This window comes from Pteronotus mesoamericanus, unplaced genomic scaffold (genome assembly GCF_021234165.1).
Source record: "Pteronotus mesoamericanus isolate MK-2021 breed Mesoamerican mustached bat unplaced genomic scaffold, CSHL_Meso_final scaffold_167, whole genome shotgun sequence".
NCBI lineage: Eukaryota > Metazoa > Chordata > Mammalia > Chiroptera > Mormoopidae > Pteronotus > Pteronotus mesoamericanus.
In genome coordinates, this window is record NW_026555308.1 from 9,746,479 (window position 1) to 9,772,660 (window position 26,182).

The 26,182-nt window shown below is 47.1% G+C and overlaps 1 protein-coding gene across 1 annotated transcript in view; it reads left to right on the forward strand.

The window, feature by feature from the left end:
* Positions 1-26,182, forward strand: part of SNX29 (sorting nexin 29) — a 547,242-nt gene that overhangs the window by 112,235 nt on the left and 408,825 nt on the right. The window lies entirely within an intron of this gene.

The following is a 26,182-nucleotide window of genomic DNA, read 5'->3' on the forward strand; positions in this document are numbered from 1 at the left end:
CACTGGTGACTTAGAGTAGCAGATGTCTTTTTTCAGGGAATATATTAGCATTGGAAAACTCACAAACGATGAAAAGTGCTGTCTGTGTTTCTGGGGATTCCTGTCCCTTCTCCCCTCTCCTTCCAGAGACCTTTAGGTTTATCAATATGTTCCTGTCATCTAGTTGTGCCGCATTCCCTGAAGCAGAGTGATCACTCTGGAGAGGAGAGTTTTGCAGAGTTCTCTTTGTGTAGCTATTAAGTTCAGGTGACTGAACCGAGAAGTTGGGACTGAGGGACACCGGCCGTTTTCCGAGAGAGCTCAGCAGTAGGCATGCTGTTTGGCCTGGCGCGGGAGGAGATAAAGAGTGATTGCTTTCCTGAGGACTCCCTCCATCATCCATCTTCGCTAAGATGGCACCTCTAGGGGAACAGACACATATCTCCATCTGTATCACGTCCAGGAGGAGGGAGAGGCACTGCAGTACAATTGTCACAGCCTAATGCGAGATGCTTTCACCAGGGACCTAAGAGGGCTGCCCCCTATACATTTCATTTGCTCCCCCCTGGGTGTGTGGGCTGAGTGTTGGGCCTGAAAAGTCACCTTGCTAATACGTTGGTTGCTTTGTCAAGAAATGTGTATTGTAGCGTATTAGGCAGAAAGTTGCTCTGGTTATTATATAAAGACCCAGAGAACACTGGTTTAAATGAGATAGAATTTTATTTCTTCCCACATGACAGGTTGGACTCAGTCCTCTTTTATCTTGTTGCTCTGTCACTTCTCAGATGTTGCTTTGTCCATGCATCTATCACACTCATGTTTTTGGCAGAGGGGGGCATGGCCTCTTCTTTTAAAGGCTCAACTCCAACTTCTATATCACTTCCCATTCACCTCACTATCACTGCACATAATCATATGGCCATATCTAGCTGCAGGAGAAGGTAGGAAATGTTTTTATTCATATGGCCAGCTATAGAAGAAGGGAAGATGGGTCTGTGGGATGGCTGGTGCCTGCTCCAGGCATAAGACAACAGTGTCACTCTGGCCATGGCACTTTTTTGGGGGCATGTATGTTTTTAAACTTTTTTCTTTGAAAGAATTTAAGCCTTACAAGAAGTTGTAAAAAATAGTAGAGAATTTCCATGTATGCTTCCCCTAGCTTCCCCCAATGATAACATCTTTTATAGAAATAATATTTTATTTATTTATTTTTAGAGAAAGGGGAAAGGAGGAAGAGAGAGGGAGAGAAACATTGATGTGAGAGAGAAACATCGATTGGTTGCTTTTCCTACACGCCTCGACCAGGGACCGAATCAGCAACTCAGGCATATGCTCTGACTGGGAATTGAACTAGCAACCTTTCGCTTGCGGGATGACACCCAACCAACTGAGCCGCACTGGTCAGGGCCCAGTGATAACATCTTATAGAACCACAGTACGAGATCAGAACCAGGAACTGACACTGTTACAGACCCTATGTGGATTTCACCAGTTTTTATATGAAGTAGTGCGTGCACGTGCGCGTGTAGTAGCAGTAGTAGTAGGTAGACATTTAATCACATGTATAGATTCATGTAGTCATCACTGTAGGTGACACTTATCCTTCAGAGGTTGCCCATCCCCTCTGGGATGAATTCCAGGACATTCCATGAATAGCCCCTGCCCACGTGTAGCTTCATCTCCTGCCATTCCTTGATCTTCAAACAGAATGAAAACAATGGACACTTCTTTCGTGTTTACTGTGTGGTTCCTTCACCCTCTGCATCAGCTTATGCTCACAGGTATCAAACTGGTGGTCCACAGAGGGTTTCATTTGGGCTTCACAGTGTTGAAAACATTCTAGTTGCCAACATTTAACCATCAGGAGATTCTCACATTAAAAGAAAAACAAAAGCAACCAACAACAAACCAAACCGTTTGGCCTCAGTGGGAAAATCAGAATATCTAGTGACTACTTGGCATTTTTGTATAGCATTGAGCAGTAGCCAAATAGTATCTGTCTATTACTGGCCACCCTGACCAGTGTGGCTCAGTTGGTTGGGTGTTGTCCCACAAAGCTAAAGGTTGCTGGTTGGATTCCTGGTCAGGGCACATGCCTGAGTTGTGGGTTTGGTTCCCGGTTGGGTGTGTACAAGAGGCATCCGATTGATGTTTCTCTCTTGCATTTGATGTTTCTTTCCCTTTCTTTCTCTCTCCTTTTCCCTCGCTAAAAGTAAATAAACAAATATATATATTTTTTAAAAAGGCCATTACTACTTCCTCCTATTCCCACTAGCCAGCTTCCCGCCTGTGTCTCTAGGCAGTTGAGTGTGCAGTTCTAACATAGCAGTTTATCTTTTACCAGAGAACCCAATTTTGGGGGGCCAGCTCCCCACCCTTCAAGCCTTTGCACAAACTTCCTCTAAGGAAGCATTTCTTGACCCTCCTATTCCACAGACATTTGGTAACATCTCCTCTGTTCGCTTATCTTGATTAGGCCACTCCAGACTTACACTGTGCCTGTCAGCATCCCTGCCAAATCTGCAAGCTCCTTGAGAGCAGGGTTGGGATCACGGATTGTGTCTTTTCTCTCATCCATCTGTGTGTCCTTAATGTCTTGCTTGGTGTCTGGCACCTTGTGAGTGATTAGTAGTTGTTAGTTGAGGGAACAGAACAGAATCAAGGCACTCAGAAAGTGTTGGTATGTTGTATGCCAGGCCTCTTTTTGGCCTTAATCTCTGTCCTCACTTGTCTTCCCCATGACTCTGCAGAAAGAAGTTCTTTTGTCCATCTCACAAATGAAGAAACTGCATCCTAGAGAGATTAAAGAGCTTGTTTCTAGTGATAGAATTAGGGGACTGAGGAAGCTATGAAATGACTTTAGCCATGAGCACTTCTTTTAAGGTCAAAGACTGATAGCCCCCAAATGAGATGAAGAAATGTACTAGGAATTGCTAGAAAAATATAAGAATCAGGGAAAGGTCAATGTTGAACCAGAGGTTTTCCTGTTGATAAATAATTGCTGTTTGCTATCTCAAAGAGGATAATTTTGCCACTGTAACTGAGATGTCAGGTGGGCTGGCATCTGAAGGCCAGGATCTTCTTGGACAGTCCTCGGGCGTGAGAAGGCCTCTTGGCAGCAGAGGAAGTTGACTTCACTAACCTTGCTTTGAGAAGTACTGATGGGAATGTGGAAGGAGTTCTAGTGAGTCTGAGGGAAACTGCCACCTTGTTCTTGCCACCGGCAGTGCTGATTTTCCTCTTTAAGGGAAGTAGCATACCAGGCCACAGGGAGACTTGGTTAGTGACTTCTGTAAGAAAGGATGACTGGGCTGGACTTGACCATGGGAGACCAAGGCAGCCTGTGCACAAATAGCGCTTGGATGTTGGATCTGGTCCCACTCTTAACCGATTGGGTCTTGTAAGTGTTGTGTCATCGCTTCTTTTAGGAGAGAGATAAGAGACATCCAGGCTTGCTGGGGACCTGCTGTCTCTCTGTCACTGTGCTGGTAGGGGCATATGAGTTTATAGCCTGTAACTCAACTCCCCTGGCAACCTCGTGAGTTTGGTGATCATAGCCTGAGCCCAAATGTTACAGCTGGGGACCAGAGAGGTTCAGTCTGTAACTCATAGTCACACAGCTAGTGGTTGCTGGAGTGAGGATTTGAACCCAGGCTCAATTCCATAGCCTCTGCTGGGTCTGCCACGCCCCGCTGTCTCCATGTTGGTCCTGATCATCTGCATGCAGGTACCTGTGCAAGCACCACAGAGCAGCTGCCAGTGGGAGCCCGGAGAGGACACAGCAGGTAGGAAGCCGTCCAGGTCTCCAGCTGAGAAGCCCAGCACCAGGCTCTAGGAAGTTCCTGTGAGAAGGGCATGGGTATACAGGCCCTGGTTAGTTTCCAGTTTCCTCATCTCTAAATTGGAAGCGCTCCCTTGCCTGCCTTTCTCACAGGGCAGAGTGAATGCGAAGTTGCAGGTGCTTTGAAGACACTGCAGGGCTGCCCCTCAGTAAGCTGGAGTGGCATTGGCCATGAGCTGGCTGGGGGGAGTGTCTCAGTACCACAGCTTTCCTGTCTTAAACTGCAGCAGGCTTCAGATGCCTCTTCCCATGTTTCTGCTTGGGGACAGTTTTACCCCCCAGAGATTCCTGAGGCAGGATGGAGGTGGGAATCAATGTTTACTTCCGCTCAGCCAGTCCTTGTTCTCATGGGGTTCAGCAGTCCTCCCCCATGTAATATCGCTTGCTGCCCACAATGGTGACCATGTGTTAGTCTGATTAAAGACTAATTTTCTGGCTCTCATGGTGGAACTTGGCTCAGATTTTCTTCTCCTTTCCAGATGAGTGGGTTTTACACAGATGCCTCAGACTACGGAGTATGAGGGATGCAGAAACAAGCTTTTGGGGCTGCCTCCCTACCTACCAAGCCCAGCCATGAGGACAGGACAGGACAGGAGGGCATCTCGCTGAAGGAGCAACAGTGAAAGGACCTCGGGCTGCCTTACTCCCTGACCCCTGAACTTCTGGGCTCCCTGGCAAGTCTAAGGCCCAGGCTTAAAACAAACAAACAAACAAACAAACAAACAAACAACAGCCAATCAAAACATGGCCCCATGTTGATCATGTCAAATGAGGCACTGGTGTCTAAAGTCAGCCTTTGTACCATGACTCCATTACGTGGTGACTTTCTGCCTGAGGTCCGCAAGCTCAGGCCCCTGTAAGACAAGCTGCAAAACTGTCTTAAAGCAAACATAGTTATTAATAGAAAATAATATTTTCCCTTGGGGGGGTCCAAAGTTATAATAAAATGGGACGTGCACAAGGGCTCCTAGAAAGGTAGACAGTGACGAGATGTACTGCACTCATTTTTGTGGTGAGATGGCGGTCCGTCTGGGGAGATGGGATGCAAGTGCACATCCGTCATGCGGATCCTGTCTCCTGTCTCCCAGCTCACTTTCTTCCTCAGAACCCTGCAATGGTCTTTTTTTTTTTTTGTACCTCGGGCAAAATCCCAATTCCTGCCTTGGCCCGCTGTGTTCTCTATCTGCCCTTTTTCTTCCCTGTGCCTGTCATTCTTCAGCCACATTGGCCTTGAGGCACCTTCTTTAGACCTGCCAAATTCTTTCTCCCTTCAGGCACTGAATCCATTCCTTCCTAATGCCTGGGATGTTCTCCCTCCCCCTAACCCTTCTGGCTACCCGATGGACTGTTACTTAGTCATCTTACCAATTTCACCTTTGTTTCCTGTGCCTTGTCTGACCACTCCCTCTACACATAATTTGGTCCTAGTCACTCTTTTCCCATCTCAGCATCTCTCTCAGTTTGTGACGATTTCTTTGTGTGTTTAGTGTCTGGCTCTCCTGCTCGCCTGAAGCTGTGTGAGAGGGACCCTGAATCCCCACAGGCCAGTGCCATTCATGGCATCGAGCAGATGCATGGGAACAGTGGGGTATGCATGGTTGAATGTTCCTGGGGGGGGCCTGCAGTGGACCAGATGTGCGGCATTGTGAATTGCCCACGGCATGAAGTGGTGAGGGAGCGTGGAGCCATCAGAACCCTGAGGAGCTGCCCTTCTTGGAGCAGGTAGTTGTGAATTTGCTAGAGAAGGATGGGCAGGGCTGGGAGGTGGAGACCAGGGTGCTGGTCCAGAAGCAAATGGGTTTCTTCTCCCCACTCCCCGTTTGGTTTTAGGACCAGCCTGGGCCAGAATGGGCTTGTGGTTGGGTGTGAGGAAGGAACCCGGATTCGGGCTGGCCAGAATGCAGTTCTCTGTGTGGCACTTGGTGGGTGAGCTCCAGGGCCTGTGTGCTGGGGTGGCGCCTCCTCCTCCTTGAGGGGTGCTGTTCAGGTGGGATCCGTGAGCCCCCTGCCTCATGCTGGGGGATTGTTCACAACACCTGGCTCCTGTCTCATGCATTCTTATGTGGGGATGCCCACAGGTTCAGGTTAGTGGCCTCAGTGCTCAGTTGGCCTCTGTCTTGTACCCTGATCCTATGGGTCTCGCTGCGGTTTGGAGTCTCACTGCCAGGAGTTACTGTGAATACTCAGTGTGGCCCAGGATTTTTGATTCTCAACACAGGGAACACCCAAACTGCAGGTTCATGTGAAAAGGGGAGGCCTGCTGCTTGGCTGGGGAGTGCCATCAGCCCCTGGCTGCGCTTCTTGGAGGTGGAGGAAATGGGTGAGGGAGGCAGCCCTTCCCTATGCTCCCTCCCTGCTGGCCTGTGGGGATGAGGTCTCGAGGTCTCAGGCTGCACTGCATGAAAGCAGGAAAGCCTTCCTCCATGGCTTTTTAAGTCTTGGGAATGGAGAATCACCCTGAAAGGGGGAGATTGTTCTTTTGGGCTGCATTTGATGTTAGGTACAAACCCCCAGCTGAGTCAAGGGTTGACCATTTCCTCCAGGAGCAGGTTGTCAGCCTGTTTTCTTTGTGCCATGCTTTCCCTTCCTCACTTCTCTCCCGTTGGCAAAAGGAGCTGAAAGGAACTTGGCTGCATAAACGGGAGGTGGCTGTGTCTTTGTGCCGCCATTGGAGGATTTGATGTGGAGTGATCCTCTTCTGGGTGGAGGCATGGATAGAGGGAGGGAGGGGTTGATCTTCAAGTTCCTACTGGTGCCTGGTGCCAGCCATTCATTCTCATTTAATCCCCATAACAGCCATAGGAGGTGAATATTGATCTCCCCATTTTACAGATGAGGACAGAGATTCAGAGAGGTTAAATCATTTGCTTGAAGTAACTGGCTGGTAATTAACAGAGTCAGGTGTATAAAACCTAAGCCCATTTAACCACCAAGCTGGAGCTCTTCGGCTGTGCTGTGCTGTTTCCCAGGGAAATGAGTGACTACTGAGGATCTGCCATATGTGAGAGACTGCCCCACCCTATCAAGTACTTTCTTTCATTTAGTCCCCAGGGACACCCTGTGGCATAGGTAGTTTGATCCCCATCCTAACAGGTGGGGACTCCAGAGCTTGGACAGGTAACTCTGAGATTTGGGCTCAGGGTGAGGGTGATCCCAGAGAGAGCTTCAGAGGCAAAGAGGGTCAATATCACTGTTCACTTACAGGTGGGCCCAAGAGGGAGGGAGGTGGTAAGTCAGTGAGGAATGCTTACAGCTGCAAGTAATCAGAAACTCAATTAACTGACTTAAAGAAGTGTTTATACAGGCACACCTCATTTTATTGGGCTTTGCTTTATTGCTCTTCACGGATATCTTTTTAATAAATTGAAGGCAAGACTTTCCACCAGCAAGAAGATTATGACTTGCTTTGTTTCAATACTTGCTCTTTTAGTTTATTGAGGTGATCTGGCACCGGACTTGCAATGTCTGTGGTATGCCTGTATTTCTCCATTAACAAGAAGTCTGGATTCTTAGGGTATAGTCCCAGCAGTGGAATTGCAGGGTCAAAAGTCAGTTCCATTTTGTTTTTTGAGGAAATTCCATGCAGTTTTCCACAGTGACTGCACCAGTCTGCATTCCCACCAACAGTGGACTCGGGTTCCCTTTTCTCCACGACCTCGTCAGCACTTATTGTTTGTTGATTTGTTTGTGATGGCCATTCTGATGGTGTGGGATAGTATCTCACTGTGGTTTTAATGTGCATTTCTCTGATGGCTAGTGATGCTGAGCATCCTTTCATATGTCTACAGGCCCTGTGTATGTCCTCTTTGGAGAAGTGTCTGTTCAGGTCCTTTGCCCAATATTTTAAAATACTTAAAATAAAAATATTGTATTTATTTATAGACAGAGGGGAAGAAAGGGAGAAAGGAGGAGAGAAACATCAATGTGTGGTTGCCTCTCGCGCACCCCCTATCAGGAACCTGGTCCGCAACCCAGGCATGTGCCCTGACTGGGAATCAAACCAGTGACTCTTCAGTTCGCAGCGCTGGTGCCCAGTCCACTGAGCCACACCAGCCAGGGTGCCTTTGTCCATTTTTTAATTGGATTGTTTGTCTTCCTGGAGTGGAGTTGTGTGAATTCTTTATATATTTTGGAGATCAAACCCTTGTCTGAGATATCATTGGCAGATATATTTTCCCATATGGTTGGTTCCTTTTTCATTTTGCTGACGTGTTCCTTAGCCATGCAGAAGCTCCTTATTTTGATGAAGTCCCACTTGTTTATTCTTTCCTTGATGTCTCTTGCTCTAAGGGACATATCAGTGAAAATACTGCTGCGTGGAATATCTGAGAGTTTCCTGCCTATGTTCCCCGCTAGGACTTTTATGGTGTCACGACTTATATTTAAGTCTTTTATCCATCTTGAGTTTATGAAAGACAAATTGATCTCACCTATGAGTGGAACCTAATCAACAAAACAAACAAGCAAGCAAAATATAACCAGAGACATTGAAATAAAGAACAAACTGACAGTAACCGGAGGGGAGGGAGGAGGGAGTAACAGGGGAAAGAAGGGTTAGGGTCACCAAGGAGCGTGTATAAAGGACCCATAGACGAAGCCAAAGGGGGGAAGGATTGAGGGTGGGAGGTGGGGGTGGATGGAGCAGGGGAAAGTGGTGGCAGGAGAATGAAGACAGCTATATTTGAACAACAATTAAAAAAAAAAAAGAAAAAAAAGAAGCCTGGACGTAGGTGGTTGCTGGCATGGTTTACCAGCTCAGTGCCGCTAAGGATTCAGGCTCTTTCTGACCCAGCGTCTGTAGTTGTTGGCATTCTTCCTCATGCTTGTTGCCTCATGTTTGCAAAATGCTTGCTGCTGTTCTGGATACGCTATCCATTTTCAAGCAGGAAGTGAGGGAGAAGGGGTAGAGCCTGCTTTTTCTTCTCTTTATCAGGGAGATAAAAGCCCTCCCAGAAGACCACCTAGCAGACTTCCCTTTACATCTCTGACCAGAACTGAATGACAAGGCTCCTCTAGCTGCAAGGAAAACTGGGAAAGTGAGTTTCTGACTTTCCAGCTTGTAAGGTGGAAGGCAGCAAAGAAGAGCGGTGGGTACTAGCTTCTGCCATAGCCACCCAATAGTCAGTGTAGTTTAGTGTGACATAGAGGTTGCTCAGATGGAACAGTGCAGGCGGTAGCTGGGAGGGCCATGATGCTAGAATGCCTTAGACAGCAAATTTAAACAATTTAGCAAAGCCCAGAGTGACAGATCTTCATGAGGCTGCTGGAGTAAAGCATGATCACCGAAGACAAAGGGAGTTCAGGTTTGATAGTGTGAGGGTGGCCCGCTCTCCTGAGCCTCATGTTGCCTTGGTTCCTCTGGAAGAGATGTGATGAATGTCCGTGCTGTTCAGTGCGCATTCTTTTCTTTAGGGGCTTCCACAGCCTTGTCCGCCTTCTGGCCTTCATTCCCAGGGCTCTGCAGCAAAGGGTGCACACGGGGCCTGCAGAGCTTTGCAAGTGTTCCAAACTATGTGACTTTGCTGATAACTGGGAGTCCATGGAGCTTATTGTTTCTCCCTGCCTTTTGAAGCTTCTTGACCCAGAACAAAAGGTGGTGACAGAAGGCTCTCGGTGAGGAGTCAACTTGGTGTTTTTTGGCCCTTGAGTTGCTGAAGCTGTGGTCAGGTACTGATTAAATCCACTTAGGGTCAACTTGTCAGCTTTCCCTTCACCACCCCTGAAGGACTCAGAGCTCAGCCTCGGAGCCCTGAGCCTCTGGTGGAGAAGGGAGGGGGATGAGAATGGGGTTCCCGGTTCCTGGCCCATAGTGACAGTGCAGGTCACAAGCCACAGGCAATTCCTTAGAGTTGGAACTTGACTCAGAAAGCAGCAGTTCTCCACCCCATCTTTTAAAGCTTCTTGAACTAGAATGAGGGCAGTAAAAGAAGGTTCCTGGGGAGGGGCAACTCCATGTTTGTTGGTCCTTGGACTGCCGAAGTGATCAGGTACTAAGTTAGTCCTATCCACATACCTTTGCTAAAGGCTCTGCTGTCAGGCACTGTGTTAAGCTAGACATGGGAGGGAAATTCAGAGGAGATGGGTTGAATCGTACCCTCATAGAACTCTCCATTTAGTCGGGAAGATTGTACAAACTAAAGCTGAGGTCCTCAGGCCTCCTCAGAGAGAAGAATTTGTTTCATCTTGCAGAGTCTCGAAGGCTTCTTATGGGAGAGGATGTCTGAGCTGGGTTTTAAAGGTAAAATAGGAGTGAAAGTGTTGAATCCATGAGTGTCAAAGGCCACTAATTGTTCATGTTCAAATTACACACCCTTCCTCCAATATGGCTGGTTCTGAAATCCTCCTATTCTTAGTCTAAGAGTGTCCATTACCTGCACTGGGACAGTTTGATGACTTGTCTTCTTCCTGCCAGATGAAAGGAATCCCCTGTATTCTGTCTGAGGTTAGGGATTGCCTCTGCTCAATGATTGGGGCACCTGGAGGGAGTCCTTGTGGCGCTCAGCAGTGATGAAGAACTCTAGGCTCGGGAACAGCGTGGTGGGCTCGGGGTGAGGAGAGCCAAGCAGTTGCCATTGTCTCTTGCCACTCGCGTTTTGGGTGTGTCTGTTAAAGAAAAAAATATTTTTTTATCCTCACATAAGGACATTTTTCATTACTTTTTTTTTTCTTCTTTAAGCAAGAGAGGAAGTGAGACAGAGAAGCATTGATGTGAGAGAGGATCATTGACTAGTTGCCTCTTTTACGTACCCTTCAGCTATGGGATGATGCTCTAACCAACTTAGCCACACCGGCCAGGACATGGGTGTCTCTTCATTGTCATTCCACCTTTCTGGGCCTCAGTTGCCTTGACTATAGATTCGGGAGCATCGTTCTGCTTCCCTTCCCTGATGTTCACGACTGAGGAGGTGCCTGGAGTGGTGCACCCTTCATTTATCAAACACCTCCTGCTTTTTCTCCCCTTGGGTCATCTCCATAACTTTGGAGGTGGATGGTAGGTGCCATCAATGCCTGTTTTGTAGGTGGGAAACTGACAACCAGACAGGGCAAGCAACATGCACATAGCTGCACAGGAGGTAAGTAGCAGAGCTGGGACTAGAACTTAGTCCATCTTGGCGACATGGAGCTCATGTTGTGTGTAACAGACATCAAAGCGTCAGGGTCTAGAGCAGGACAGCTTAGAGTCGGCCCACACAGTCTGGTGTGAGATCTGCCTGTGCTCTCAGTGGCAGTGTGCTTCTAATTAATTGTGGACTACGTGTGTGGGTCTGTCTGTTTGAGAATTGCCTGTACACATGATACCACTGCCTGAGGGCAGAAGGAAGCTGTGCAGCTGATGTCCTAATTATTTATGGTTATTTCACATGCAATTAATCTTCCTTGCCATCAGTTAACCCCACTACCCTGCTGTGCATGAGGCCAATTGCAGCAGATGTTGGTGTTGCAGCCCTTGGGACCATGGCAGACGTGGGGCTTAAGACAGGTCACAGCCACGTTTTTGCTGGTTGTCCAGACAGTGGCTAGGAGCAGATGATGGGAACGCCTAATATGCCACATTTGCTTGCAGGAGCTAGAAACTAGAAAGGCTCACCTGCTACTCCTGATGAATCACAGCATCTTAGAGCTAGAAGATCCTAGAGGATCAGTTTGTCTAACCTCCTGTTTTATAAACTGAACATCTGAGACCCAAAGTGGGTGTGAAATCCCTAAAGCACCTTGCCAGTTAGCAGCTGAGCCAACCATGGATCCAGAGTCCTTATTTGTTACTTGTCCTCATATCACACATCTTGGCTTATAATGTCATAGTCTCATCCTGTGTATATCCCACCTCGCTGGTCACATTGACTCCAGTGCCAGTTCAGAGTAGATTCCAAGTTGCAGTGTCTGAGATATGACTCATTTGGTTGTGGTGGCAGGAACCCACATAAGTAAAATAAGGGAGTGTTGTAACTCTCATACTTCCAGCATCCAGGGGCATCATTGCATTTAGGTAGCGCTAGGTCCCCAGGATCGAATGGTCTCCAGGTCTCCTCCTGAAGGCTCCATTAGTAGAGGTGCAGTGAGGAGAAGCTGGGTGAAAGCATGCCTGTGACCTGTGGCCAAGCTGACTCTTCCCAGAACCTGCTTAGGCTCTGTCTCTTCAATGAAAATCTTGAGCGTGGTGATTTTTGGGGTAAAATACTGAGCTGGCATGGAACCCTGGCTGCCTTTTTCTGAGTGTCTATTACCTGCACTGGGACACTCCACGGGTCTGGGGAGATAGTATCACATGGTAACTGTGGTTGTGGGTCCCAATGTCAAATGGCCTATGTTCTGATCTCTGTGCCTCAGTTTTCTTATCTATAAAATGGGTTTGATTCTAGGGCCTTCTTTGTGGGGTTGTTTGAAGGACTAATGAGACAGTTTGTGCAGAGTTTCACCCGGTGTCTGGACATGGCATATGCCCTGCTCACAGCTGTTATTAGGAAAGTCATTTATAACCTCTCAGTTTTTCTACCTGTAAAATGGGGAGAGGGGTATCACCACCAGTTCCATGAAATAAGGAATTCATTGGTTTCTTTAATACAGCCAAGCCCATTCCTATCCTTCAAGGTTGGAAGTGGATGAAAAATTGCCATGTATAGGGCAGGTGGAACCTCAGGCCCTGCCTTTTCTTTCCGTCTGCTTTTGCCTTTTGGCATGCCCACCAGTTACACTTTAACCCCATGTCTCCTCTGGGGGCGCTGTCTCCCCTTTAATGCGCCAGCCCTTCTGATGGAGTCTCTGCTCCTTATGAATACATCTGTTACCAGGCTGGAACAGTTAATAAGGCTTGTCTGAGTGTTGGGGTACATGTGTTAGTCACCTTTCTGCCAAGAGAAGAAATACCTGCAGACTTCCCCAGAGAAACCATTGTGATCAATCAGGACCAAGGACAGGGACCTATCCCTCTGGTTGTGTAATCTAGTGGCGAAGAACACAGCTGACCTTGCTTCTTAGCTGTGTGACCGTGAACAGATTATTGAACCTCTCTGAACCTTAGCTTGCCTGTCTGTAGAATAGGAACAGTGACAGCATGTACCTTGGGGTTTGGGGGAGGAGTGATTGAGGTAATATCTATAAAGCTCTTTTGAAAGGGCCTGGCCTGCAGTAGAAGTTTTTGAGTGTTAGCTGCTGCCACTGCTGCTGTGTTGAGTCATCTTCAGCTCAAGGTCTCTTACAGCCACACTTTCTGACCCAGCCACGCTTTTTGAATCAACTGAGGAGGTTTACACAAAAACACTGGTGCCTGATCCCACCTGGACATTGAATTAGCTTGTCTGTGAGGCAGTCTGAGTATTTAAAAAAAAAACAAAGCTTCCTAGGTGGTTTTAGTATGCAGCCCAGCCTGGCTGGAGAATGCTTGATCTACTGCCATCATCTCTCTGTCCCCATGTGACAAGGCCATCTTCCCCCACCTCCTAGGTGCTACCCAACTCTGTTTAGGCTATGCCAGGTCCAGACCCTGGAGAGTGAGATTTGGGGAGAGACACTTCCTGTTTTCCAGGGGCTTAAGCCATGAAATTGCCTCTTCCAGCATAGGCTTCACTCTCTGCAATCCAACAGCATGGGTGAGGCTCCTGTACCCATTAGAGAGATGCACCAGGCATAATGGGGTGGGGCTACCCCTTGTCTCCTGATTAAGGTGGACATTCAGGATGCTGACAGGATCTGGTCAGCCCCCAGAGAACATTTTCTATGAAGGACCTACTTTTGATTTATTTCTACAGATCTGTGAAGTCATGGGGCCAGAGGATTCTGGCAGTGGAGTCTTGCAGCGAGAGGGGAAGGAGCGGTGCTACCACTGCTGTTTTCTTCTCAGCTGGGATTCTATCCTGTGGTAGGGATTGGATTCTTGGCCGCAACTCCAAGGGAAGAGAGTGGTTCCTTAGTTTACCCAGGGGTTACTAGAGTCACTGGCTTTAGGAGCCAGGCCTGTAAAACCCCAGGCAAGGGGTTGGGCCCAGTGGGGTTGGACATGCTGTTGTTCGCCGCTCCCTACTGCACGGCACAGGCCCGGTGGTCAGGGTGAGGGCGGGTGGGTGGGAGTTACTAAGGGGAATCACTCTGTGGCAGCAGTAGGATGGCCAAAGTCACTCAGTACTGCCCACATGGACACCTTTGTAGAATGCACCACCATCTCTGTGGGTGCCTGCTGAGTTAGCTGTTTTGCAATGAAGAGCAGGTAGGCCCTGCTTTCCATAGCTACACATTTATCCAACACTATCTAATTAACACCCGTATTCCACTTGTCATGTTAACTCAGACACTTCACTGGTTTCAGTTACATGTTTCTCACTGGGACTTTCTTTATAAAACACTTTTGCATGAAACTAGCACTTCCCTGCACACTGACGAGGGAGAGGAGAGCAAGCCTGGTGTGTGAGGCTAGTGAGCCGGCCCGCCGCGCCCTGCAATAGCACCCTTCCTAGGCGAGCAGCTGTCTTCCACCCCTTTCCTCTCAACTCCCTGTCTCATTCTCCATAACTTATTTTTTAACTATATCTGTAATGATTTATTGTTAAAATATATTTGAAATGAATAAGGTAAAATAATAAGTATTGACCATACTGGGTGGTGAGGACGTAGAGATCTACCATACAGACTCCTGAACTCTTTGGTGAGATGTAGTGATTTTAAACAACTATGCCTCCCTGCTGTGGGAAACATTTTGGCAGCTTTTTGAAAAGTGAAATTGAATTACTGTATGATCTCACAGTTCCACTCCTAGGTATATACCCAAAAGAATTAAACATAGGGAACAAGTACATGTACACCCATGTTCATTGCAGCATTACTCACAATTGCCAAAAGGTGGAAACAGCCTGTATGTCCATCAGTGGATGAATGGATGAACAAAATATGCTCTGTTTCTAATGAAATATTCAGCCATAATAAGTAGTGAAATGTTGATACATGCTACAACATGGATGAAACTTGAAAACATTAATGCTAAATAAAAGAAACCAGGCACAAAAGGTTACATATTGTACAATTCCATTTATGTGATATCTGAAGTACAAAATTTCATAGATCCAGAAAGTAGAATAGTGGTTGCCGGGGGAGGGGAGATGTGAGAGAAACTGAGTCACGTGTAAGAGGGTCTCACTGTGGAGCGGTGGTCACACAACATTGTGAATGCACTAAATGCCACTGAATTGTTCACTTCAAAATGGTCAGATTTGTGTTATGCGAATCTCACCTAAGTACATTATTTTAAAAAACTCCAACTCTACCCTTCTCTCTTCTTTCTTCTCCTTGAAGCAACCTTTGAAACTCTGCCTCTTTTTAGTTCTTCTGGAGATACCTCTTTAAATTAAGCCAAGTGATGTGCTGAGGCCTTTTTATTAACTTTGGAGAATAAATGTGGAACTGTCTGAAATTAAGAGATCCCCTCCTGCACCCCAAGTTACTCCTAGCAACCTTCTGACCATTTCATCTGTGGCCAGGTTTTTCTAGGCCTTTCTGAGTGGGACAGGGCAGGGGTGCTGGGACCCTTTGTGGCCCTTGAGTTAATCACTTCGAGGTTTCTGGGGAGCTGCCGTGGGTGTGTAGTCCCTGCGCATTCTCTGTATCTCCTGGAGGTCTCTGCTTCCATTAGAGCCCCTCAGGCCCCTTCCAACTCTATACTTTTAGCGTTCTCTTATGTGTAACAGAAAGCTGATTTCTTAAAAATGGCTGTACATGAGTGTGCTACTTATCTTGACGTTTTCAAGCCGATTGGTGGTGAGGAATTAAAACTTTAGGGCAGAGGGACTTCGAAGTGGTGGTTTATCGCCATGATCTGTTGGGCTTGCCTGGTGAGAACTTGAGTTAATAGCTTTTAAAACCAGTTTGTGTAAAAACATGGGTTCTAGCGGCTCTTGACAACTGAAAAGTGGGAGCAGCCTGGGCTGCATCCCTGTGTGAGACAGTGGACGGAGGTCAGAGCCGCTGCCTTAGCAAGGCATGGCCGCCCTCTTCCCACCATCCCACATCACTGACAGCTTCACTGCATTTGCTGAATTTGCTTTTGGGACACCTGCCTTAAGGTTTGTACAAGACACTATAAACAAACACTGTGTGTGTGTGTGTAAGTGAATGAGTGTGAGAGAGTGTGTGTGTGTTTGTGAGAGAGGGCATGAGAGCAAGAGCACACACATGGATGACGAAGAGAACCCCAAATTACACAGAAAAGTTAAGAAAGATTTAGAACTTTATCAAGATATTAGAAGGTAGTATTCTTCTGTCCCTTGTGATTTCCTTATATTTCTTAAGTCTGTTCCATGGGTTTCTTAACCCTTTTCTTTTCCTTTCCAGATCATGTAGAAATAATAGTTTTAAAGCTGAGGGATGGGGTTGGGGACAGATTAAATCAGGTTTCTGATTTTTCAAGGGGACGGAGAAAGGTTGCTGGAGGCCACACTGGAAGCTGGTGAGTGACTTGAGGACAGGCGCTCCATTGGAGGGGTTCTGTGCAGGTTGGGACAGGCGTTGTGAGAGCCTGACCAGTGTGGGTCCTTGCCCTGCTGCCTCCTGGCTGTGTGGGGTGGGGCAGTCACTTCCCTTCTCGGTGCCTCTGTTTCCCCATTCATATAATGGGTGTAGTAGTCCTTGTTTCTTGGGGAGTGGTGTGGGAATTAAAGGATATTATGTATTCAAAGTGCCTTTTGCCCTGTTGGACGTACAGAAAACAATCAATGCATGGGAGCCACTGGCTACCTGAGCTCTGGGAACATGTTTTGGGGCATTTTTTCCATCCTCACAAATGCAAAGTTGATGTTCTGAGTGGACAGAGGGTTGGGGATGGGGGGGGGACGGTGTGGGTAGGAGAGAGAAACAGAACAAAAAGCTAGAATGGCCCCAGATTGGTTTTAGAAGTTGTGCTTGGAGCTCAGTATAGATTATTCTTTCCTTTGGAGATAAAGGGAAAGAGAGTGGGTAGGCAGGAAAATATAAAAAAGGGCAGTATGCTATGTTTGAAAAACTATGGTCTAGGTTAAGTATATATCCACATAAGAACATTTTTATTTCTGTGCATGTGCTCTCATGAGCTCTCTTTAAATATAACTGGGTATGGGCCCCAGGGGAGTGTTTGTAAAGGCTCTTTTGGGGTCTTTGGAAAAAGATGCTATATAAAGCAAAGAATTATTACAGAGATCTATGTCTATGACAGAGAAAGCGTGTGTATATGTGCACACATCCAGATGTATGCATCTAGTTGTCATACTCATGGAGTCTTCTTCCTATTTAATTTGGAAAAGGGAGTTGAAGATCAATTTGCCTCAAGATAATTTGCCCCCTGGGGGGCCTTTAATGGCTGAAGGTGGGAATGCTCTCACCTCTCCTTCAACGTCACTGTTTCAGTACTTTATATAGCAACCTCTGCCGCCCATAATCATTGCATGAATGGGTGAAGACTATCTATAGCATGTGCTTGTGTTTTGTTTGGGTCCCTGGGGGCTGGAGGTTGGTCTCTTCTCTTCTGATTGGTTTGAAATCAGGGGATTCACGTGGTGGTGCCAAGGAGGAGGGAAATGGTTTTGTAAGCTTGTCCAGTTGTAGGTCATGGTAATGATATATGAGAATTTTCCCCCTCCCTTCCATGTGTATCTAGTCCCAAGACACATACTGGAAAAAGCTTAATTTGAGTCTGAATCCCTGTCACTGGAACAGGAAATTACAGCTGTGAACCTGATGGTTAGCATTCTCTGGTGAGGCCTTGAACTTACTATTAAATGCAGTTGACATTTCTGCCCAGCCCATTCGTGCTCACTTCCTAGAGAGGGGGTGTACATTTTCCCAATGGGTGTCATTCATTCTCTCATTTATTTATTATGTATTATTTTCAGGTCTCTTGTGTGTACTGTGGCCAGGGGTTGTGCTGGGCCCAGGGGTCCTTGTTCTCAAAGGCCTCAGAGGCATTTGGGTGTGGCTTTGGTACCAGGCCTGCAATGAACAGAGTGCTTTCTTGGAGATATATACATGGGGATGGGTGGCAGTGGTGGGAGCTTGGGGAAAGAGGGGCCAATGAACTCTCCTTGGTTGGTTTGGCTGTGAGGATATGGGACCCGCTCAGTGTAGATCACAAGGGCAGAGAGTATCGAAGGGCTCCCAGGGGAGGGGACGGGAGTCTGGCAGGAGCCAGGACGGCCATTCCTGCGTTGGGCCTGCTTATTCCCATGGCCACGTGGGGTCTGCATGCTGCCCTCAGAGAGCTATTTGGTTACATTTGTACAGCCAGAAACCAAGTCAACCAAAGGTAAGTTTACTGAATCGGGGCGGGGGGGGTTCTTTTCAGGGTTTGGGTGCCTCTGTGATGTTGCCCCAAGGTCAGGCTGCAGGGCTCTGTCACCCATGTATGACATTTAAGATGCTAGCCACTTTGCTGAGCTCAGCATTTTCTCTGTGCTGGGTAGGCTAGCCCTGAGAGACATTACTGATTCCTCTCTCGGGTGGGCTACTGCTTCGTGCCTGCATCTCATTTGTGGCTGGCCAGGCCTCTGCATCTGGTGGTGAAAGAGCCCTGGCAAACTCTCCTTGACTTGCCTTTTAGTAAGTGGATCTTGGTGCAGTGATGTGGAACTGTGCTCTTGGATGAGAAGCACCTCCCCAGCCTCCTTCATCTCTAGACATATAATTGGCCCATCCAAAACTTCTGGAAGACTCTGTATGATTGGCTTGGTTTGACTCATCCAGCCCATGTAGGTCCCACCCACTGCAGCTGGGCATGGGTGAGAACTGGAGGCCACTAGGGACAGCGGAGGAACATGAGACAGTACAGGCCTGCTGACTCGCACATCTGCCACAGCTGGTGGGCAAAGGTGTGTCACAGAAGACGTGATCTTGAGCTGAAACTCGAGGGAGGCTCTGAGTAGGGGAGGTAGCCAGGCCTCCCAGGTGCTGGGAACAGCCTGTGCAAAGGCACAGAGGCACAAGAGAAGGGGAGCAGGTTTGACGTGGTGGGAGATGAAGCGGGAAGGAGACAGGCTGAGGCCTTAGCCAGTGGAGGGGCTGTGGTGCGCATGGGTTGGAGCTTCGGGTGTCTGCAGGGTGGAGGCGGTGGTTGAGCTCTGGGTGTAGATGCAGCTGCCTCTGGAGGAAGAAGATCCAGAGCAGAAGGCTGAGGGGGGACAGCCAGAGGGACCAAAAGCGAGGCTGAGGGTGTCTTTGAAGAGGTGGGGAAGGAGCCACAGCATCTGCGGCAGCAGCTGCTCACTGCCATTTTGCATCTATTAAAGCCTGGCCTACAGTCTCTTGTTGGTGTCTAGCCAGCAGCCCCGCCGTTTGGCATGAACGTCTGGCAGGCCACATGCCTCACCACAGAGAGCCACCTCTGGCCCTGAACTGGAGAGGGCTGGTAGTGTGAGAGAGGAGGGAAGAGCTTCTGGATGTTCTCCCTAAGACAGGGGTCAGTAAACCTTTTCTGTAAAGGGCCAGAAGGCAAATATTTTAGACCATGCACGCCCCTTGGTTTCTGTCACAACAACTCAGCTCTGCTGTGGTAGCATGAGAGCCTCCATAGACAATATGGAAACAAATGAGCTCGGCTGTGTTCCAGTAAACTGTTACTGACCCGTGGCCTGTCCTGTGAGGTTGGTAATACGAGCACCATTTTTTCAGCTGAGGGAACCAAGAAGCAAAGGGGTGGTTATTTACCCAGAGTTGTAGAGGTGAGATGTGGGGGATGCGGGATTTGATTAGAAAACCTGTGTTCTTTCTATGCTGCCTGCTTGCTGCGCTTGTGTTAGATTTGATAGATTGGCCCTTGGTGTACAGAAGTTAAAAAAAAAAAATCAAAATTATTTCCTTAATGGACTTGTTCTTTGCTTCATGTTAACAATGGGCTCTGCCGCCCCAAGATTGTGTAAATGTTTGTTTGCATATTTATACAGCTTTTATTGTTGCATTTCACATATTTAAATTATTACGTCTGAAATTTATTTTGATACATAGCAGAAGCAGAGATTTAAGTTTTGTTTCTTGCTCCCAAAATGGTTTCTTGCCTGGCATCATTTATGCACAAATCCATCCTTTCCTCAATGATTTGAAATGCCGTTCTTCATCTCATACCGACTGCTTACTGTTGAAGTGAACATTCTCCTGTGGACTTGACCAGATTGGCCGTTTGGCTCTCTGAAGCCATGCCAGGAACTGATGTTGAGATGGATGATCCTGGGAGAGGGCGATCTGGCTCAGCCAGGCACTGCACAGGCTTCACTGCAGGAACCCTGCTCTGTTGTCTCTTGCAGTGTGTGCTGTGGCAGGTAATAAAGAGGAAGGAAATCACAGTGATAGACTAAACAAATAATGGGATGTGCGGTGCTGGGGAGAGGAGAGAAAATTACAAGTTAGGCAGCGCCTCTGCCAGCGAGTGTCACTGGCTTGGAGAAATATAATATTTATGTGATATATGGAAACCAACCCAAACATTACCTACTGCTGCCCAAAAAGAGTATGCAAAGTGAATGCATATGAAGTTAAAAGCCTGTAGAAACAGGTTTTTTTTTGGGGGGCGGGGGAGGAATTCAATACCAACTCTCCGACCATTTTCTTTTCCACCGTTACCACGAATATTCTGTGATGGCGGTGTGGGGACATCAGAAGGGGCAGCCTGACAGTCTTATTTCTGTGATGGATTTTTTTCCTCTAAGATTCCCAGTATCAGACTACTCCTTTATTTGTGTCCTCAGTCATTTTGACGTTGATGCAAATACAGGGGCGAGGTTCATGAGGCTGAAAATGCACAGTGTGGAAGGGAAGGGTTCTCTGAGCATGACTGGGTCACTGTTCTTCATCCACGGTTTCTGTGGCTCCTGTGCCGTGTGATTCATGCCCCCTCCAAGGTGAGCTTGTGGCTGAGATTTCTTGTTATGATGACTGTGGCTGGTTCTTTGCCAGAAGTACATTACTATGTTTTCTGGGACTTCCTGGGAAGCAGTTCTTCCTCCCTGTTTTCTCTTCTCCATGGAACATACCACTTTCACCTGCAAAGTCTGAGAGAGGCAGTATTTGGGACCCACCCCCACGTTGTGTCTAAAGGCCCGGAACCCAGACCCTCGCTCAATTTCCTCCAGGCGACCCCTTACTCTCTGGGTCTGACTTCCACGTTAGCCTTGGTGATCTTGTTTGAATCTTCAGAAAATCCTGCTATCTACTCTGCTGAGTGAATGGATAGACTACTTTTAAACATTTTTTATTTCTCAAGGTTGAGGTACACAGGAGCTCAGTAAATCTAACTTCTCAAAATGGGTTCTCTTGAACCAATGGGCACTTGGTGGTACGCTGTTCCTGCCTTGCTACCACCCGGTAAAGACACTAATTATAGTGATCAGTAACACTTGCTGAATGCTTTCTGCGTGCTGGGCATTGTTTAAGCACCTCATTTACATATTACTTTATTGAATCTTTACAACCCTTTTATGAGATAGTGACTGTTAAGACCCCATTTCATAGATACGGGACAGGGTGCTCACAGAGGGAGGGTAACTTGCCCAAGCTTCCCAGCTGAAGAGGCAGGATTCGCACCTGGGTCCTGACTCTAGAGACTGTGCTCTAAAATCCGGGCCTTTAACCACCTCCTGGCATTCGATGCAGTGCATACCCCAGGCTGGGAACTTTAATTTACTCTTCCAACCATCCTGCAGAGAATGTGGCATTATCCCCATTTTGAATTTTGCAAAGGCAAAAGCCTGCTCAAGATAGATAAGCAGGCAGTAAGTAGCTCAGCTGGGTTTTGAACTCGAATCTGCCCAGCCCAGGAGCCTGTTGGTATGAGCTCTTCATGGATCCTGCTTCATTGCGATAGAAGCTGCTGGATGTCCCCATCAGACCACCTTCCTGCCTCTTGCAGCTCTCCACAAAAGCCCTTTATTTCTCTTCAGCTCTCGGTTCTGCCCAGGATAATTTCCACAATTTTTGGTCTTGGGGTTAAAACGCCATTTGGGACCTTACAGACAACTTGTCCCAGCATAGTTTCCTGCTTTGTAGTATTGTGCACCCTCGTCAGGTGGTTGTGAGAATTGAAACAAGGCTTGTCAGGTGCTAACACTGAATGTGGAAAGTGCTCACCACATGGCAGCTGCTATTTTTGCCGTTTTAGTAGTACTATAGTTAGTTAAGAATAGTTTCACAGGGTCACTCATTTCCCATAAACTTCTACCGAGCACCCAACGTGTGGGAGTTCTTGGGACCCACGATGCCTGACAAGCAGTGCACCTGTAAGGAGTTGTGTGCTAGTTAGAGGAGACAGAGGTGGTTAATTATTGCACACTTTGCCACTTGCTTCAAGGGTAGGAGAATCAAGGGAGGGCTTCCCTATCAGTTTCGTCAGATTGGGAGTAGGGGGTGAAAACAAAGAAAGACAGGTCTGGCCAAGAAATCCATACAATAGCAATCTGTTGGAATGTTACTCAGCCTTAAAAGAGAGGGAAATCCTGACTTGTGTGAGCACATAGATGAACGTAGAGGACGTGATGTTGAATGAAATAAGCCAGACACAGAAGGACAAACACTGCATGATTTCACTTCAGTGAGGACTCTAAAATAGTCAGACTCAGAGAGGCAGAGGATAGGACGGTGTTTGCCAGCGTTGGGTTGAAGGGGAAATGGGGAGTTGCTGTTCAGTTGGTATAGAGTTTCAGTTAAGTGAGATGAGTAAGTTCTAGAGATCTGCTGTACATCATTGTGCTTCCATATAGTGATTAAAAAAATCTATGAAGAGGGTAGATCTTATGTTAAGTGTTCTTACCATATTAAAAAACTGTTGGGTTTGCATCTTAGGGAGAGGCTGTCACATTTGTGGGAAGGGGCAAAATAGTGCCGTAAAGTCATTTGTGACAGTCCCTCAGGAAGGCCTTGGGACAGAGGGTTCTGGCCCAGACAGACTGCTGTCTCTGCATTTGAGGCCAGGTGTAAGAGGGTTGGTGACAGGGCATAACACAAACTCCTTAGTGTAAGGGTCACATTTATAGTAACCAGCTGTTCCCTCCAGTAGAGGCTTGGCAGAGAGACTGAAGGTCTGTGGAGCATGACACTCCTGTCCCGTGCAGCCCAGGGCCCGCCGTGTGGAGTGCACCGGCGGCAGGGGTGCCTGTGCTGTGTGCCCAGCTGAGCTCTCCTCCTGCTCAGATCCAGTGCACGCAGTTCATTAGTGTAAGTCTGATGTGTGCGTGATTTGCTGCCACAGAACAGAAGCCTGGCGAATAGTGTAATTTTTTTAATTAAAAGGAGATTTTTACCAGAGTTTGGGAGGAGGGAGAGGTAACTAGGCAGAGCACCGAGAATTTTTATGACAGTGAAACTATTCTGTTAGATACTGTAATGGTGGTTAGATGTCATTATAACATTTGTCCAAACTCATAGAGTGTACAGCCCAAGAGTGAACCCTGATGTTAACTTTGGGTGATTATGATGTGCCAGTGTGGGTTCATCTTTTGTAATATATGTGCCACTAGGGTGGGGGATTTTGATAATGGGAAGGCTGTGCCTGTTGGCGGAGGGCAGGGATATATGGGAAATACCTGTACTTTCTTCCCAATTTTGCTAAAACCGTTCCCAAAATATCTATCTTAAAAGAGGAAGAGTTTCACTTCTTCCAGCCTCATATTGCAATTTTGACTATCCTGTTTCTTTGTTCCCATATGAGGCTCAGGCCATTTGAAAAACCTCAGTGGGGAAAAAGGCCTTGTCAGAAAATTCAGGATTCAAACAGACTGTGGAGCACAGGGGCAGTTCCCAAGCCTGTGTCTGCAGCACTAGCTGCAGCCTCCTCACCTGCTCTGGCTTTCTGGATGGAAGGTGAAAGCCAGTGAGAGAGTGTCCTGCCCGTCTTCAATAATGTATTAAGCCTGATTTTTATTTTCTTGGCTATGGTATCATGGGAATAAATTATTGCCTATTTTTTGGTTTTTGCACATTAATCAGTGTTTTCAGTTAAGCTTTAACATTAGCATTAGGATGAGTTCTAAATTGTCACTGTTCCCTGCTGCAGTCTGTAAGAGGCAGTGCCTGACATAGCACCGTCCCATCTCATCTCTACTCTGCACCCTACAGCACCTGGGAGGTTGGGAAAGTGGGTGCTCTTCACTCCTTGTGCCAGAAAGAAAGGCTCCCAGCGGCTGAGACACTGGTCTAAGGTCTTGAGCCAGAAACTTAGTTGTCTGCTGATGTTCAGAATGTAGTCATACAAACTTTGTTTTATTGTATGCACATGTGAATGTGTATTATTTATTATTTTCCATTAAGAAATCCTTCTTCAAGGACATTACTTCCTTTAGGAAGGTGGGAGCCTGGCTCTCTTCTTGGAAAGGTACCTTGTAACCAGTAAGATACTCAATAGATGTTTATTGATGAATGAAAACAATGTATGAGCTCTGGGCCATTGTAAGTCAAGGCAGAGTGTGGCCCACTCCCTTGGGGCTTTCTCTGTTTCGTGTGCCAACTCCCTTCTCTTAGGGACTTTGCAGGGCGGGGTGAGGGGAGGCAGCTCAGCCTCTTTCTGTCTCTCTAGGTTGATTAACTCTGCTGTGGGTCTAACCTTCTTTCCTTCCTTTTCTCAGTCCTGTTATCTCCCCCATCTTTCTAATCTTTCCTAGGGTCCTTTCTAGAAATTTTTTTTTGCCTGTGTTTTCTATTATGAAAATTATCAAACACTGGAAAAAGAAAGGCTCATGTATGGCTCTACCCTTACAACATGTGCCACGAACTGAGCACCTCAGTGTCCTGGTTGTGGCCTCATTACCTGGACCCATGCTATTCAGTGGCCTTGGTCCTGGACATAACATACACATGACAACAGTCTTCTCCCAGCCCTTCTACCTCAGTCAGTGCTGTGTGTTTTTATAACATCATCAACTTGGAACCAGAGGCTTTCGTTTGATCTTGGTTCTGGCCTTTAAAGGTGCACAGTTGTGCAACTTACTTAATAACCTCCCCAGATTTGTTCCTCATGTGTAAAATGGATTAACATGACTATGAGGCGTTGATAAAATAATTTTTCTTACGCGTACATCTCTGCATGCAAGTGGTAGTAGTTATCATTGTTTCCAAGGGTTAAATGCAGAGTTTGGAATTGGACAGATTTGGAGTCAAATCCCAGCTCTTTGAGCCTGTTTGCATGTCTGTGAAATGGACTCAAAGATAGCTTCCCACAGAGCTTATGCGCAGCACCAACACAATGTATGTGACATACTTAGCTGGTGGGTGCCAGAACTGTCATCAGGCCTTCAAGATTCAAAGCTTCCTGGGGGCAGGGCCATGTGCTGTGGCTCCCACCATGCCCTCTGACCCTGGTAGAGTCTGCGTCTGCTGGAATCTGCCCCCATTGCATCCCAGTCCCACCTTCCTTATGTCACTGTGCCTTTCTCATGTCACCAAGCTTATGCCTACCTCACGACCTTTTCACGTGCTTTTAGCAGTGTGGAGTATTTTTCCTCCTCACAGAAGCATGGCTGACACCCTCCCTTCATCAGGCCTCTGCGCACCTTTCCTCTCCTCAGAGAGGCTGTTCCAGAGCACCATGTGGGATGGCACCGCTCCCCACCGTCAGCCTATTTCAGCTCACCTTGCTTTTGTTTTCCTCTGGCACTTTTCAGTATCCTGAGTGTTGTGTGCTTGCAGACAGGGTCTTTGGCCTATTTTGTTTATTCTTCACCCACAGTTCCAAGAATATTGCCTATGCCTTCTGGGTGCTCAAAGAATATTTATTGATCCAGTGAAATTTGAATCTTCATTGGTCATGCCTTGGTGACACCAGGAGAGAGATACCCGAGACATACACCTCTTCACAGGCACCTTAGAAGTCTTACTTTCTCATAGTATAACCCACAGGTTTCATGTTATTGAAAGTATGATGAAGAAGCCAGTGTGAAAACCTCATAGTCATATCCCCACAGGAGGGTCTATTTTTTTATCCTGCTTCTCTGAACAGGGGGACCTCCAGTTTCTGACCTAGGGGTTGGGGAGAAGTCCCCATTATTCATTCCTTGCCCTTCTTCCCCATGAAACCTAGGCTGTTGGATTTTAGCTCCTTCATTAACATCTAAGGACCAACATTGGTCCGATGACCCCATTTCTTCTTCAGGTTCTTTGGTGGGCTTCTTTCTCCAGAGCTTCCGAGTATAAGGGGACAGAGACCCACCTATTTATCTATTCATTCTTCCTCTCCTATTTACTCCTTCTCCTTCTGCGTATTTTATTTGTATGCCAATAGAATGGGAAGTGACATGCATTTCTTAGGTGTCTATAAAGGATTAAATGAGATAGTGACAGTAAAGACTTTGAACAGGGCTTGACAAATATAAGGGCTCAAGTTTTAGCTAAAAGGAATAAGCCAACAAATTAAATCTTTTCCAAAAGAGGATTTAA